Source organism: Mesoplodon mirus, assembly GCF_964341445.2.
Source record: "Mesoplodon mirus genome assembly, chromosome: 9".
NCBI classification, from domain to species: Eukaryota; Metazoa; Chordata; class Mammalia; order Artiodactyla; family Ziphiidae; genus Mesoplodon; species Mesoplodon mirus.
In genome coordinates this window covers 88899530-88914425 of record NC_138985.1, presented here as the reverse complement: position 1 = coordinate 88914425, position 14896 = coordinate 88899530, and positions in this window count along the sequence as shown.

Here is a 14896-nt window from a genome sequence, read left to right as displayed (position 1 = left end):
GGCTGACTGTAGAAGCACAGCCTTGAGTGTCAGGCCTCCATGTGTGTTCAGTTCTTGCTTCCAGTCAGACAGGTGGAGCAAAATAATGGCTGGTACTCAAGAGTCAGCTAGCACACCACTGTCCTTAAGATGTGTCTATAGGTTGTTGGCTCCAGGTCCAAATCTGCAAAAAGAAAGCAGATCTCCAATGTCCCCAGCCACCAAGCTAGAGTTGGTGTAGGAGTTTAGGGAAGAGAGAATTAGGATTCAGACTGGGAACTATGACTGAATATAAGGTTGGCAGCAAGTAAAACTGGTCTGATTAATTATAATTATGTTAATTATAAACATGATTGGACCTGAGACAGTGACAATTACACTGTTTTTTTGGTAATTATACTCTGTGATGTATATATTTTTGTTTTTTTTTTTTTTCTGTGGTACATGGGCCTCTCCCGTTGCGGAGCACAGGCTCCGGACGCGCAGGCTCAGCGGCCATGGCTCACGGGCCCAGCTGCTCCGCGGCATGTGGGATCCTCCCTGACCGGGGCACGAACCCGTGTCCCCTGCATCGGCAGGCGGACTCTCAACCACTGTGCCACCAGGGAAGCCCGTGATGTATATATTTTTAGAAAAAGGGTAGAAAGGGCATATCTCATGGCTATCTCTTGCTTCAGACAGGGTTGCCTTGGGTCATGGGATGATTCTGAACCTTCCAGTAAGTGCCTTTCCTAGCATCTGTTTCCTACATAATAGATGCTGGAAAAGAGAAAGGTACAAGGAAAGAGGTGAGAGGTAGGGCACAGAACTTTCAAAAGTCCACAATGGGACTCTGCCCCTGGAATGACAGTGCTTACTCTCTTAGGACTTAAGATACAACTGTCTTGAGTGTCTCTTAAATTTTTCTTTAATGTTATATTAGCTGTTGGCTACATTTTAGATATTCTCTGCTTGAACTGGGAGTAAGCTGTGGTTCAAACAAACAAAAAGATTATGTTAGGTAAGATTTGAAGACTAGATTCTTTTCTCTTGTAAAATCTGTGTTGTAGCCTATACAGCAAGATGGAGAGAGTGGGAAAAGTAACCTAAGTGGAGAACGTGGATGCCCTTTTCTGCAAGCACGGATCTTGTAATTGTGCCAAAGGCAGAGAGAAGTGTAGGAATATGGACACATTTCAATTGCAATGAATAAATGCTAATTTAAAAAAATCACATATCATAATATTATGTCCTCAGCTATTTTCAAGTTGGATGAGCAGAGCTCTGAGGGAGCGAAGTGCAAGACTACAAAATGCAAATATGCTCCTGAAATTAAAACCTAGTTTTATGTTTTTTACCTGTCTTTAAGGCATAATTTGCTACCCAAGTAAACAATTAATATATTTACGTGACACGTAAACTGAGGATGATGTAGAAATTTACTAGTTTTTCTTTCCCTTTTCAGATGGTTATTAATTGTGTAACTCTGAAATGTTTTATACAGTAATAGTTGGGACAATGGAACAATTAATTGAATGATAAAGGTTATCTCATTGAAATTCAGTACTCTGTCTTGTAGAGAGAAAAGGAGACATATTTGGCTCCAGTGGAAAGTGCCACAAGATGTACTACTTGGACATAAAAACAAAGAAAAACACTGAAAGGAAGTCTGTGCAGTGTATGGTACTCAGGATCACAGGGGGTCAGCTTACACTGAATGCCCTTGGGGCAAAGACTTTCATGTTTGTACATGATAAACTCATCTTGAATGTTCAACAACAAAAAGGAAGTGACAACAACATTAATTATAAATACATGAAATCAAATACACCAACATGAAATACTGCCAGATTTTTTTTTCTTTGACGCTCCCTCTTTGAAGAAACGTATGTTCAAATGCTCAACATATCCACTCCAATGGCAATTTTGGAATTCAAAGAAAAAATGTAATGTAGTTCTATTTTCATCAGAGTTTGAGTGCACATAATTTCTGGCTTCTTGAGATTGACACTGATAGGAATTGGCTTCCTTTTTAAGATTCATAGGTATGGTTTTTCTGATGATTCTCTAGAGATATTTCTATCATAATAAATTGTGGCTTTTTCATCATTTATCTCAGGTGACTTTCAATAGAACAATATTTTCAGATACCTACTAGATATCAGGTATGGTTTAGCCTCAAGCCTAAATATAATAATAGTGAAAGAGTAACAATAATAATATTATATATAATAATACTATGTAGGGCTTCCCTGGTGGCGCAGTGGTTGAGAGTCTGCCTGCTAATGCAGGGGACATGGGTTTGTGCCCCGGTCTGGGAGGATCCCGCGTGCCGCAGAGCGGCTGGGCCCGTGGGCCATGGCCGCTGAGCCTGCGCGTCCAGGGCCTGTGCTCCGCAACGGGAGAGGCCACAGCAGTGAGAGGCCTGCGTACCGCAAAAAAAAAAAATAATAATAATAATACTATGTATATAACTATATATTCAAATATGTAAGATATCTCAATCAGTATATAATATGACAATAATAATAGCTGTTATAAATTTTGAGCCTTAGTGCATACCAGGGATCTTAAGTTTTTTAAAAATATAATCTCATTTTATCCCCCAAATTATCTTATAGGTGTAGGATTTATTCTTCCCAATTTTACAAATGAGGAAATTGTGAGGGTAAATAACTTGCCTAAGACCTTACAATTAGTAAAAGACAGAGCATTATATACCCCAACACCAAGACTGAATCAAGTTTACTTATCTACACAAGCAACCTAATCCATTAAGAATGGCACACGACAGGGTCATCAAACGCAAATGTGCCTTTAGCACTGTCTGCCAATCCTACAACATTTCTGTGTTCAATTCACTCAGCCAACTCTTTGCTCTCAAACCTCTTGCCCTCCCTCCTACGCTTTTACTCTAAGCAGATGAAATTGCCTCTTACTTCAAAGAGAAATTAATCAGAGAGGAACTCCTTGAATCCTATTGAATCCACATCAGCATATTCTCTTTTCTTTCCTCTCTTTATGGGAGAAAAGGCACCCTTCCTCCTATGGCCGCAGACCCGAAGACTTCTCCTCCTTCACCTCCTAGGACCACCATCACAAATCCTTTCTCCCTCTTATATATTAAGTTGTGAAATGGGAATAATGATTATGCTCACCTCTGAGGATCATTGTGAGGATCAAGTTAGACTATATACGAAAAAGTGTCTGACACATAAGTAACATTGGCAGAACGATAAAGAAGATGAGGAAGATGACCCTACTCTCCAGCCATACTTCTCTTCATTGGAAGCTATGATCTCTACATCACTTCCTCCTTCTTAAAGATAAAACATTGGCAAAGGGATTAATAGTAGAAAAAGATTTTTTTAAGTACAACAAAATATCTGCTCAAGCTTTAGGAATAGCTGTGGCAGGAGGTTGTTTAGTGACTTGAGAAACAGGTTTAATATTCTTTCATTGCAAAAAATACTATCGTATAAATTGTCTGTTGCAGACAATAAGCCTGAGTGTGTATTTTGTGAGAAAATATTATGATGCCAAGGAATTATAAAAAGATTTTCAGACTCCTTAATGTTGTTTTTCCTATAAATTTTCTCCTCTATACTCTCAAGATTTCCTGGCCCATTAATTCATGTGCTAGTTTTAGCATTTCAAGAGGAAACTGTAAAATTTCTATTATGGGCATCTCTTTGGGGCCACGTAATTTTAATAAGGAATAAAATAAGTTTAGTGTGGAGACAACTGTCTGGAAATTTTTTCTCTCTCTGTTATTTTAAGTAACTTATTTTCAATAAGTAGTAATGAACCAAATTCACTTTTATAAAAGAACTTTAACCTTTTAAGTGATATTATTTGAAAGTTTATTTTTTGCTCCCTTTCCCAAACTGCAGGCTAGCTTGTGTTTTCTTATCTCCACAATTTTTCCATTTGGTTTCTTTTTATAAAAAAAATGATTTTATCTTTTGATGTGCCTACAATATTGGCACAGTTCACCACAAGGAGATTTAATAAAAAATTTTTTGTTATCACTTAAGTGAAACCTCAGGTCATCAAGGAGACCAGAATCAGAGTTTAAAAGAGTGTGTCTGTTTGGCTGCAGAATGTTGTACCTGAAAAGCACATGAAATCACCTAGTTCAATCTTTTAATATCAATAATTTGTGGACTGATGATGGAGAAGATGGATTGTCATCTGTACTAGTAACCCAGGTGCTTACATACAGAGTGTGCTGTAATACCCAAGCCTCTAGGCTCCATTCCATGCTGCCTCCCATTCAAGAAGGGTGAGTTCTAGAAACGTAGGAAACATAAACTATATTTCCTCATTCAAGCAGAAATTCTGTAAAGCCAACATTCTACAAACATATTTATGAACATTTCCTAATTACTTCATAGTTAAGCAGAATTTATCTTCGACACTAAAAACTCATTTAATATACATTAACTTGCTTTTCTACTCTAATTATAGTAGTTGCAGTTTAACCCTTTGTTGTTGCATGATCTTGACTGCTTCTGATTCATCTTCTTAAACATGAATGACAGTGTATAATGAAAAAGCATTATTGTATCAGGTAAACAAATGCTGACTTAAAAGACCTGTATGCAACTAACTTCCCTGCAACTAAGTTGGCCAACTTAAGGCTTCTGCCTCTCAGTTTATAACTAAAATGGAGATGGTATATGTTTTGCTTTCTTTGCAGGATTTCTGAATGTCAAAGGAGATGACCTATGTGAAGATGTTCTTTAAATTATAAAATGTTTTACAATTTCATGGTGATATTGGGAGGAAGACTTATGCAAGCTATAGCGACAAGTAGGGTTGTATCCAGGGGAGGATACCTGTTCAGTTTTCTAGAGACTTCGGGGTCAGTACATAGGTAAATTCAACATGATGGAGGGTTTAGTTCTCAGTCTTTGCCTAGGGAGAAACTCTGATTGGTTTGAACTCAGGTGAACTGAATGAACTCAAAACCTACTGACCTATAAACCAGGAAGAAAATTCCCAAATTTTAATAACCAGAATGCTCATGCTTCCTCTCCAGCACATCAGCTTCCTGATGTCAGGCAGGTTATAGGCATGGGAACTTTGTAAAGAGAAAATGGCTTTCTTCACTTAAAAAATACATTAGAGTGTGGTTGTTTTTTTTCTTTTCTACCCTTTTGCTACTTGTTTTTATTATTCTCTTTCTCTCTATACACACACATACATATGTATATAAAATTTTTTCTAAACCATTTGAGTGTAGGTTACATACATCATGACCTTTTATTCCTTAGTACTTAGTGTATATTTTCTAAGAACAAATATATTCTCTGACATAATCTTTGGTACAGTTATCAAATTCAAGAAATTTAAAATTGATACAATAGTTTACTATTCATACACTAATTTTGCCAATTGTTCCAATAGTAAACTTTTAAATATATTTTTTCTTTCAGTCAAGGATCACAGATTGCATTTAGTTGTCATGTTTCTTTAGTCTCCTTTGATCTGAAACAGTTCTTCAGCCTTTCTTTGTCCTTTTTTTTTTGTGGTACGCAGGACTCTCACTGTTGTGGCCTCTCCGTTTGCGGAACACAGACTCCGGACGTGCAGGCTCAGCGGCCATGGCTCACGGGCCCAGCCGCTCCGCGGCATGTGGGATCTTCCCGGACCGGGGCACGAACCCGTGTCCCCTGCATTGGCAGGCGGACTCTCAACCACTGCGCCACCAGGGAAGCCCCCTCAAGAAGCTTTTGAAATAGAATCTTTGCCTTCATTCTTGTTCCCCTGTAATTAATAAGGACATAGAGAAGGGAAGGCTTAACTTAAACTAGGGAGGGGGTTGGGGGAGCCCAAAGAAGTTTCTTGGAGGTGACTCTTGAGTTTGAATTTAAATGATGGTCAGTGTAATCAGAAAAAGTGGGAAAACTCTACCTGATCTTAAATCCTCCATATGTTCCCATAGCACCTTAATTTATTTTTCACAACCCTTAGTATCACATTATATTGTAATTGCCTATTTACTTACCTATATCTCAGGTGGATTATAAATTCAGCCGAAGTTGGTGCTGTCCTGTTCCTATTGTAGTTACATTATCTTGTACATAGTGAGCACTCCATAAATATCCACTAATGCTTGAAGAAATAAATGAATAAACATTATAAATAAATATAACTCTAGACAATTACGGTCATAATCCAATTCCTCTTTCAGCAAACTTCTCTGTTAGAGTGAAACTTCTCAGAATGACTAACTGTCCCAGTTTACTTGGGATTGACGTGATATCATCACTGAAATCTTCTCAGTGCCAGACAAACCAGGATGGTTAGTCACCTTATTTTTCACTTCTTCTCAGTGGTATGTTGGAGCTGGCTTCTCCTGGATCATGAGAGCCAATTGTGCACATTTCTTCCCAAAATCATGTTCAGTGACATCATGCTGCAGCTTGTAATCAGCCATGGAAGGAGAATTTACACCATGAAATTAGCAAACACTATAAATCTTTTTTTTTTACTTATACTAGTTGTTAAACATCTTCCAGCACACTACAGCTTCTAACCCTTCTTAGATACTTTCCAAAGTGCATCCACTGACTTCATGAAGTCCTCTGCCTGTGCAATACTTACTGGAGGCACCTGTCTTGCTCCTGCTGTAACTTCTCCTCACCCACAGAAGCTGAGGCACTTATTGCACTTTTGCAGGGCTCTACTTCTTGCTAGGAGCCTGATAAATGAATCACTCTGAAGGGTTACTTTTCTCTCTAGGTTGCATAATTTCACTTGAAGAAGGGTTTTGGAAATTGCTTCACCCAAAGAGCTCAGTAGACAGCAGGATGGTTCTTTTTGTACAAACAGACCATTTTCCCTCTTTTACATACAATCTACTAGCGGTTCCCAAGAGTGCAGCCAGGCTTTGAGGGTCATCAGCCTTATGTACTTTTGAGGCCCTGTTTATAAAAATTCATTCTAAATTCTCCTCTGGCAGTGGTGGCTTATGTCCCATTGGTAGTTTCTGACACTACTCTCCTTCATTTTCATGAGAAATACCAAGAAGCAGTCATGATGGGTGGTAGAGGGGTTAGAACACCTGGACTCCAGTCATGGTCCTACCTTGCTTTGCAATCCTGCGAAAGCCACTAAATATCTCTAAGTCTTTATGTCTACAAAATATAGTTGATCCACATTATTCACAGAGTATTTGTGAATTTGCCTATTTGTTAAAATTTATTTGTAACTCCAAAATGAATACTGATAGCTTAGTCATTCACAGATGGAATGCAGAGTGGTGAAGAATTTGAGGCACCTCAAGTACATATACCGAGCTAAGCCTGAGCTTTGCCTTCTGGTTTCAGCTCTCGGATTGTAAATAAGTGTCCTTTTTGCAGCTTATTTAATCTCGTGTTTTTTACATCTTTGTACTTTTTGTTGGTGATTTTGCTGCTTAAAATAGTCCCCTAAGCATAGTGCTGGAGGGTGGTCTGGAGTTCCTAAGCACAAGAAGGCTGTGATGTGTGTTAGGCAACAAATACATTGTGTTAGATAAACTTCATTCAAGCATGAATTATAATGCTGTTGCCCATGAGCTCAGTGTTAATGAATCACTAATACAGTACACCCAGGAAAAGGAAGCTAAAATGTGCAGATCTGTATGTGAGGCCACTCCGGAAAGTGCTAAACTAACATCTACAGTGTGCAATGAAGCTAAGGAAAAGATGGAAAGTCATAAAATTTGTGGATTCATGAGATGAAAACTGATTTTTTTAAAAAGTACATTAGATGGCATTTTTGTGAGTCTGAAAGCCAAAGAAAGCCACGGTCAGAACCATTGTTAAACCTTTCTTGGCTAGTGTTTTATTATAAAGAAATACTGTATATAATCACTGTATTTATAAGAAAGATATATTAAATAAAGTGTCTTTAAACAGAAACACACAAAAAACAAGGTTATACTTGATAGGTTGATGAAAATGTGGTCAGAGACTCACAGAAATCTAACCCTGTATTTCCCTAGGAGCCATGGTCAGTATTTGCTAATTTCATGTTTGTAGCAAATTTATAAAATATAACTCCCACAAATCATGAGAACCGACTGTAGAAATATTCAGAATTTGTAGTCATTTTAAAATGGTGCTCCTAGGACACTTGTAGTTGAGAGAGGAGTGAGTGATTGAGTGATATTCTTTTTTTTTTTTTTTTTTTGCGATACGTGGGCCTCTCACTGTTGCGGCCTCTCCCATTGCGGAGCACAGGCTCCAGACACACAGGCCCAGCAGCCGTGGCTCACGGGCCCAGCAGCTCCACAGTATGTGGTATCTTCCCGGACCGGAGCACGAACTCGTGTCCTCTGCATCGGCAGGCGGACTCTCAACCACTGCGCCTTCTGGTGGGGAAGGAGCAGGATACTATGAAAATTGCAGACTCAGTTGAATGTTGGACTGAATTCACTGAATCAGGCTGAATTAGAGAACACAAGCTTCTGCTTTCAGCTAGGAAAATGTTGCATGCTTCCATAGCATAATCCACCTGAACCCAAAGGCTAAGGCAAAATATATGACATCAAATATGTGATCTTGAGTGCATGTAATGAATATCCTACATGGTAGCCTAACCAAATAGCAAGTAATATTCTAATATAACAGGAAGTAGGGAGGTAGTTCAAGGCAGAGTTAGTAACTTCCCTGTCACAGAGGCCTGGGTCTCCTGTCTCACTTAGTGCTTGGTTATCCTTACCATATGGCTCTGAATCAAGGTTTGCCTCACTGGTGCAATATGACTGCTCTACTTTTAGCCCCTTGTCAGAGCTTCCAGCGGGAGGAAAAAGGAGAAAGTGGTGAGTAGGAAGCATGGACTCCTTTATAATGAAAAGAAACCACTTCCAGAAATTCCAAGCACAGTTTTGTTCCTATCCCATGGGCTAGAATCACATGACTTTCCTAGCAGAAAGTGAGACTAGGAAATATGGCCTTTACCACGGACACAAAGCCAACCTGAAAAACGGGGTTCTGTAAATTACAAGGAAGTGGAAAATAGATATTGAGTAGACAAAAAGTATACCTGTAACAGTCTGTTTATATTTTTGATTAGACATATTTTAGGCTTAAGTTTTACAATATCTCAGTACCTTAGCATTGAACATCAGTCTAGGTACTGGGGGAATAAAGAACACAAGATATAGGACTGACCTTTTGAAGCTTAAAAATCTAGCAAGGGCTTAAGAGACAACAGTTTTAACAAGACAAGGCCGCGCATTACCAAAAAAACGTATATTACAAATGTTTTAAATTTTTCAAATGGTCCATGCTCATTAACATTAGAAATTGTAAGAATTTAGTAAATTGACTTTTTTCAGTCTTTATTTTCTTTAAAATTTCTTCCACTGCTTAAGTAATTAGAATACATCTCAGTGACTCAACACATTGGGTTTTTCTGATTTTTCCTTTTCTTTTATGCATTGTTTTACTCACTTGAGAAACAGATGGCATACACTTTGAGGGAATCTTATGGTAGACAGTTATATAATGGAGAAACCTTACGATAGAGAAAAGAAACGTATCAAAGAAAATAAAATGTAGGTCTCTTTGAGGTAAAAGATAAAAACAAGCAATATGTTCCCACCTTCATTCTGAACTTAGGAGCCTGCTTGGAAGGGGTGATTTTAATATTATTAGAGATAGAAAGATCCCCTTTGGAACCAAAAAAGGGGAAACTTTTAATATACATTTTACCTGAGGGAAAGTACTGCTGAAGCAACTGTTGCTAATCTTGCTTCTTCTAAATACTACTGTAATTTGTAATTTAATGTAGTTTCATCTCACTCAGTGTTTGTTATTGTGGGCAATACATTCTACTGACTAAAGGGACTGTCTTTAATCTCTTCTTTGCTTAAATTACTGTTATAAGAATGTGGATTTTTATTAATAAGTGCATGCTTATTTGCAGGATAAATAAAGCTTTACCACCCACTTCAAAACCTATCCTGAACCTTAGTTCTGAGTTCCTGTTTCACAAGAACAAATCTGTTTGAAACCGTGCTTCAATATGCAGGCTGTGGGGTTAGTTTGTTAAGTAGTAATTGAGGAAATGGTGTTGAAATCACGCATCTCCTTCGTTCACCACTGTGCATGCTGCTGAAAGTGTAAAAACCTTTGTTTGACCTCTTAGTAGAAAATTAAAAGAATTATAGGAAAACGGAAATAAAGATCTTGAATGTGTAAAGGAGTTACTGAGGTTACACCATCAGTGACAATTCTGGAGATAGCTCTCTGTTTCCTAATCAATGTTTTAGAACTGTTCTGCTTCCTAATGAGATGAAAGAGAAAGGTACATCTGGGTCAGGAGCCTGGGACCACGCGCTGTTCCATGGTGAACAAACAGCATTTGGTTGGGTATTTAAGAGACTCTTTCAAAGTGAACCCACTACAGAATGAGGCTAATTCTGTGTGCCCCAAACATTGTTTTACACATCATAACTCTTTGAAATCATCTCTTTGAGGTAAATGATTTCAGAAGAAATCCCTGAGAAAATTTTTAAGGAGATTCTTAAATTATTTTTGGAAGACTATGGAATTATTATAGGGGAAGAGAGTTGGGTTCTTCTGAGTTGACTATTTAACTTTAAAAGCTGTGTGTTGGAGTGTGGTATTTATTAAATGCTGCAACAGAGTTTCAGGTGGGGATATAGGAAAGTTTTCTGGTAATCCCCAAACCCATATTCTCTACTATAACTTGACATTTATCACGAAGTCCTTGGTTTTATTGCATTTTCTTTTAATCAGATTTTACTAAAAATAATTTGGCCACCAGATGAAACTTTGAAATATCTTTGTTGTAGAGCAATGTATTTCCAGGGATTGTAATGCACCTTTTATTCTGGTCCACCTTATTTGATATCAAGTAGAATTCCTGATCCTGACTCTTTCTGTTGTTTAATTTGTTTGCCTGTAGAAATGTCACCAAACAGCATCAGCTCTGGTCTGAGTTTCTTCGGGGAAGGCATTCACTTTCTATTGCTGCTGTAACAAATTACCACAAACTTAGTGTCTTAAAACCACACAAATTTTATCTCATAAAATTTTATTATTATAAACTACAAAACTATCATCTCATGGTTCTTTAGATGAGAAGTCCAGAACAAGTTTCAGTGGGCTAAAACCATGTGTTAGCAAAGCTGTGCTTCTTTCTAGAGGCTCCAGAGGTCTATACATTTCCTTGGCTTTTTGAGTTTCTACTGGTCCGCAGCATTCTTTGATTCAGTCCCTTCTGTCACCTTCAAAGCCAGCAGTGTTGTATCTCCTTGACCATACTTTCATAGTCATATTTCCCTCTGACTTTCTTCTCCTACTTCTCTCTGACATATTTAAAGACCCTTGTGATTAACTGAGCCCACACAGAAGATCCAGAGCAGTCTCCTAATTTCAGTTGTTCTTAACTTAATCACATCTGAGAAGCCCTTTTTTCCATGTAAGGTAACATATTCACAGGTTCCAAAGATTAGAACATGGACCTCTTAACTTTGTTTATCTTAGAATTCCCCAGTTCTGTCTGACCATGGAACTGTATCTTTTTCTCCCAAATAATATCTATTTACATTCCACAGAATAATTTTCTATGGAATGCCCTTTGTAAAGTACTGGTATAGTAACACTTTACTTTGTATACTTTTTAATCATTGTCAACATCCAAAGACATTTGGACCTTTATGTAAGGAGGTACAATTAAACTGCACTGTTATGCATCTCTCTAGCAGTTAGCACAGTTTGTTCTCAATAAATATTTTTAAATACATGAAAAGAATAAAAATGAAAGGTACTCTTTTCTATTAAAGATTTTAAGTTAATGTGTACTAACCACTACCTTATACCTAATTTGTTTTCTTTTTACAAACAGATGTTTCTAAACAGCAAAAACTTTGTTTATGACTTACTTACAGATTGAGGTATCCATAAACAACTCAGATTTCTTGATTTGGCTTCAAGTTTCCTTAGCTTTCTTATTATTTCTTATACAAAGCAGAAAAGAAACTAAAAGACACCAATTGTCACATATGAATCACAAAGACCAAGTTTTGTGAACCAGAAATCAAAATGGATTTGTTACTCCAAATTTGTGTTAGTAAACAAGCAGCTCTGTGCTACTTCCGTTTTGTTTCTATAACTCTATTCAAGTTTGCCTTCATTTAAGCTGAATATCTCTATTGTGAGATAACAGAAATATATTGGCTTCTAGAGTATCATAGTTGGCAAAGTTTTAATGTGCTAACTTTCTCATCCCTCTAATTTCATTCAGTTACTTCTTGTTTGGACCTTAGCAAAAATGGAGAATAACTGTTTATTGTTATCTGCTTGCAATTCTTTCACTTATTTGAGAACTATTGAATAATCCATCAGAATCTCTTCCTCAGAATTAATCATCTCAATTGCTTTTTGCTAGTTCACTCCATTAGTGACAACTACTATGTACTGAGACAAATACGAAAATCCCTTTTCTATAAGCACAGAATATAGTAGCCTAAGGATAAAGAGCAATATATATGAGAAAAAATATTATTTTTACATAAATTTGCATAACATTACATGTAATTATATATAAAATATATTTATTCATACATATTAAAACTGTTCTCACATAAGGAAAATTACACCAAGTACTATGAGGAATATACAAAGTACTATGGAATTATAGAGATGGGAAATCTTTGAAAGCTCAGTGGATGACATGGATTATAAAGTGGATACTGAGAATCATGTAGAATTTATGACAAAAGCATATGCCAATCTAGCAAAGGGCAAATAGACTTTAGGGACTGGAATTTCAGGAACATACTGTTAACAGATAAGACATAGTATATTTAGAGGTCAAATTGTAAAGAAGTCTAAATGCTTAAATGTGGAGTTTGAATAATTGAAGTTCTGAGCATGTTCAAAATTGAACTTTGGGAAAACTGAAAGCAATGTGAAGAATGGATTGAAAGGGCTGAGTAATTTGAGATAGGAAGACGATTCAGAGACTGTGAATTCAGAAAATGGGTAATGAGAGTGAGGCCCTGAAACTGAGTCAATGAGTAAAGAACGGGATGGAAGAACACATAAGAATTTCAGAAGTGAACACTGTAGAGGGTTGGTGGCTGATAGAATGGCCGGAGTGATGGAAAGGGAGACAGTATAACCACAGTATATACAACAAAGAAATAATTAGACATCAACTGATTTTTTTTTTTTTTTTTTTGTGGTACGTGGGCCTCTCACTGTTGTGGCCTCTCCCGTTGCGGAGCACAGGCTCCGGATGCGCAGGCTCAGCAGCCATGGCTCACCGGCCCAGTCGCTCAGCGGCATGTGGGATCTTCCCGGACCGGGGCACGAACCCATGTCCCCTGCATCGGCAGGCAGACTCCCAACCACTGCGCCACCAGGGAAGCCCCATCAACTGATTTTTGACAAAGGAGCAAAGGCCATACAATGGAGCAAAATAGTCTCTTCAACAAAGGGTGCTGGGGGATTTCCCTGGTGGCGCAGTGCTTAAGAATCTGCCTGCCAATGCAGGGGACACAGGTTCGAGCCCTGGTCCGGGAAAATCCTACATGCCGCGGAGCAACTAAGCCCGTGCACCACAACTACTGAGCCCATGTGCCACAACTACCAAAGCCCGCGCGCCTAGAGCCTGTGCTCCACAACAAGAGAAGCTACTGCAATGAGAAGCCCACACACCCACACAGCGCAACAAAGAGTAGCCCCTGCTCGGTGCTACTAGAGAAAGCCCACGTGCAGCAATGAAGACCCAACACAGCCAAAAATAAATTAAAAAACAAAAACAAATGGTGCTGGAATAACTGGACATCCACATGTTAAAAAAAAAAAAAAAGAATCTAGACACAGAACTTACACTCATCACAAAAATTAACTCAAAATGGATCATGGTCCTAAATGTAAAAATGCAGAACTATAAAACTCCTAAAAGATAACCCAGTTAAAAAATGGGCCAAAGACTTTAACAGATGCCTCGACTAAGAAGATAGCACATAAGCATATGAAAATATGTTCCACGTCATATGTCAACAGGGAAATTCAAATTAAAACAATGAGATACCACTAAACACCTATTAGAATGACCAAAATCTGGAACACTGACAACACCAAATACTTGTGAGGATGTGGAGCAACAGGAACCCTCATACGTTGCTGGTGGAATACAAAATGGAAAACAATTTAGTGGTTTCTTACAAAAGTAAACATACTCTTTCCATATCATCCAGCAATCATGCTCTTTGGTATTTACCCAAAAGAGTAGAAAACTTATGTCCACACAAAAGCCTACAAGTGGATATTTATATCAGCTTCATTCGTAATTGCTGAAACTTGGCAGCAACCAAGATGTCCTTCAGTAGGTAAATGGATAAATAAACTATGGTACATTCAAGCAATTGGATTTTATTAAGCACTAAAAAAAGTGAGCTATTAAGCCATGACAAGACATAGAGGAACCTTAAATGCATATTCCTAAGTGAAAAAAGCCAATCTGAAAAGGTTACATACTGTATGATTTCAATTATATGACTTTGTGGAAAAGGCAATAGTGGTTGCCAGGGAAGGGCAGGGAATTTTTAGGGCAGTGAAAATCCTCTGTATGATATTATGATTATGTATATGGGCAGTGAAAATCCTCTGTATGATATTATGATTATGTATATATGTCACTATACACTTGTCCAAACCTATAGAATGTACAACACTGAGAATCAACCCTAAGGTAAACTTGAATGTGGGTGATTAGGATGTGTCAATGTAGGTTTATCCTCAGTAAAAACTATACCACTCTGGTGAGTGATGTTGATGATGGGGGAAGCTATACATGTGTGGCGGCAGGGGTGGAGGAGAAATCTCCGTATCTTCCTCTCAACTTTGTTGTAAACTTAAAACTGCTCTTTAAAAAAAAAGTCTTAAAAAAGAAATAATTAGTC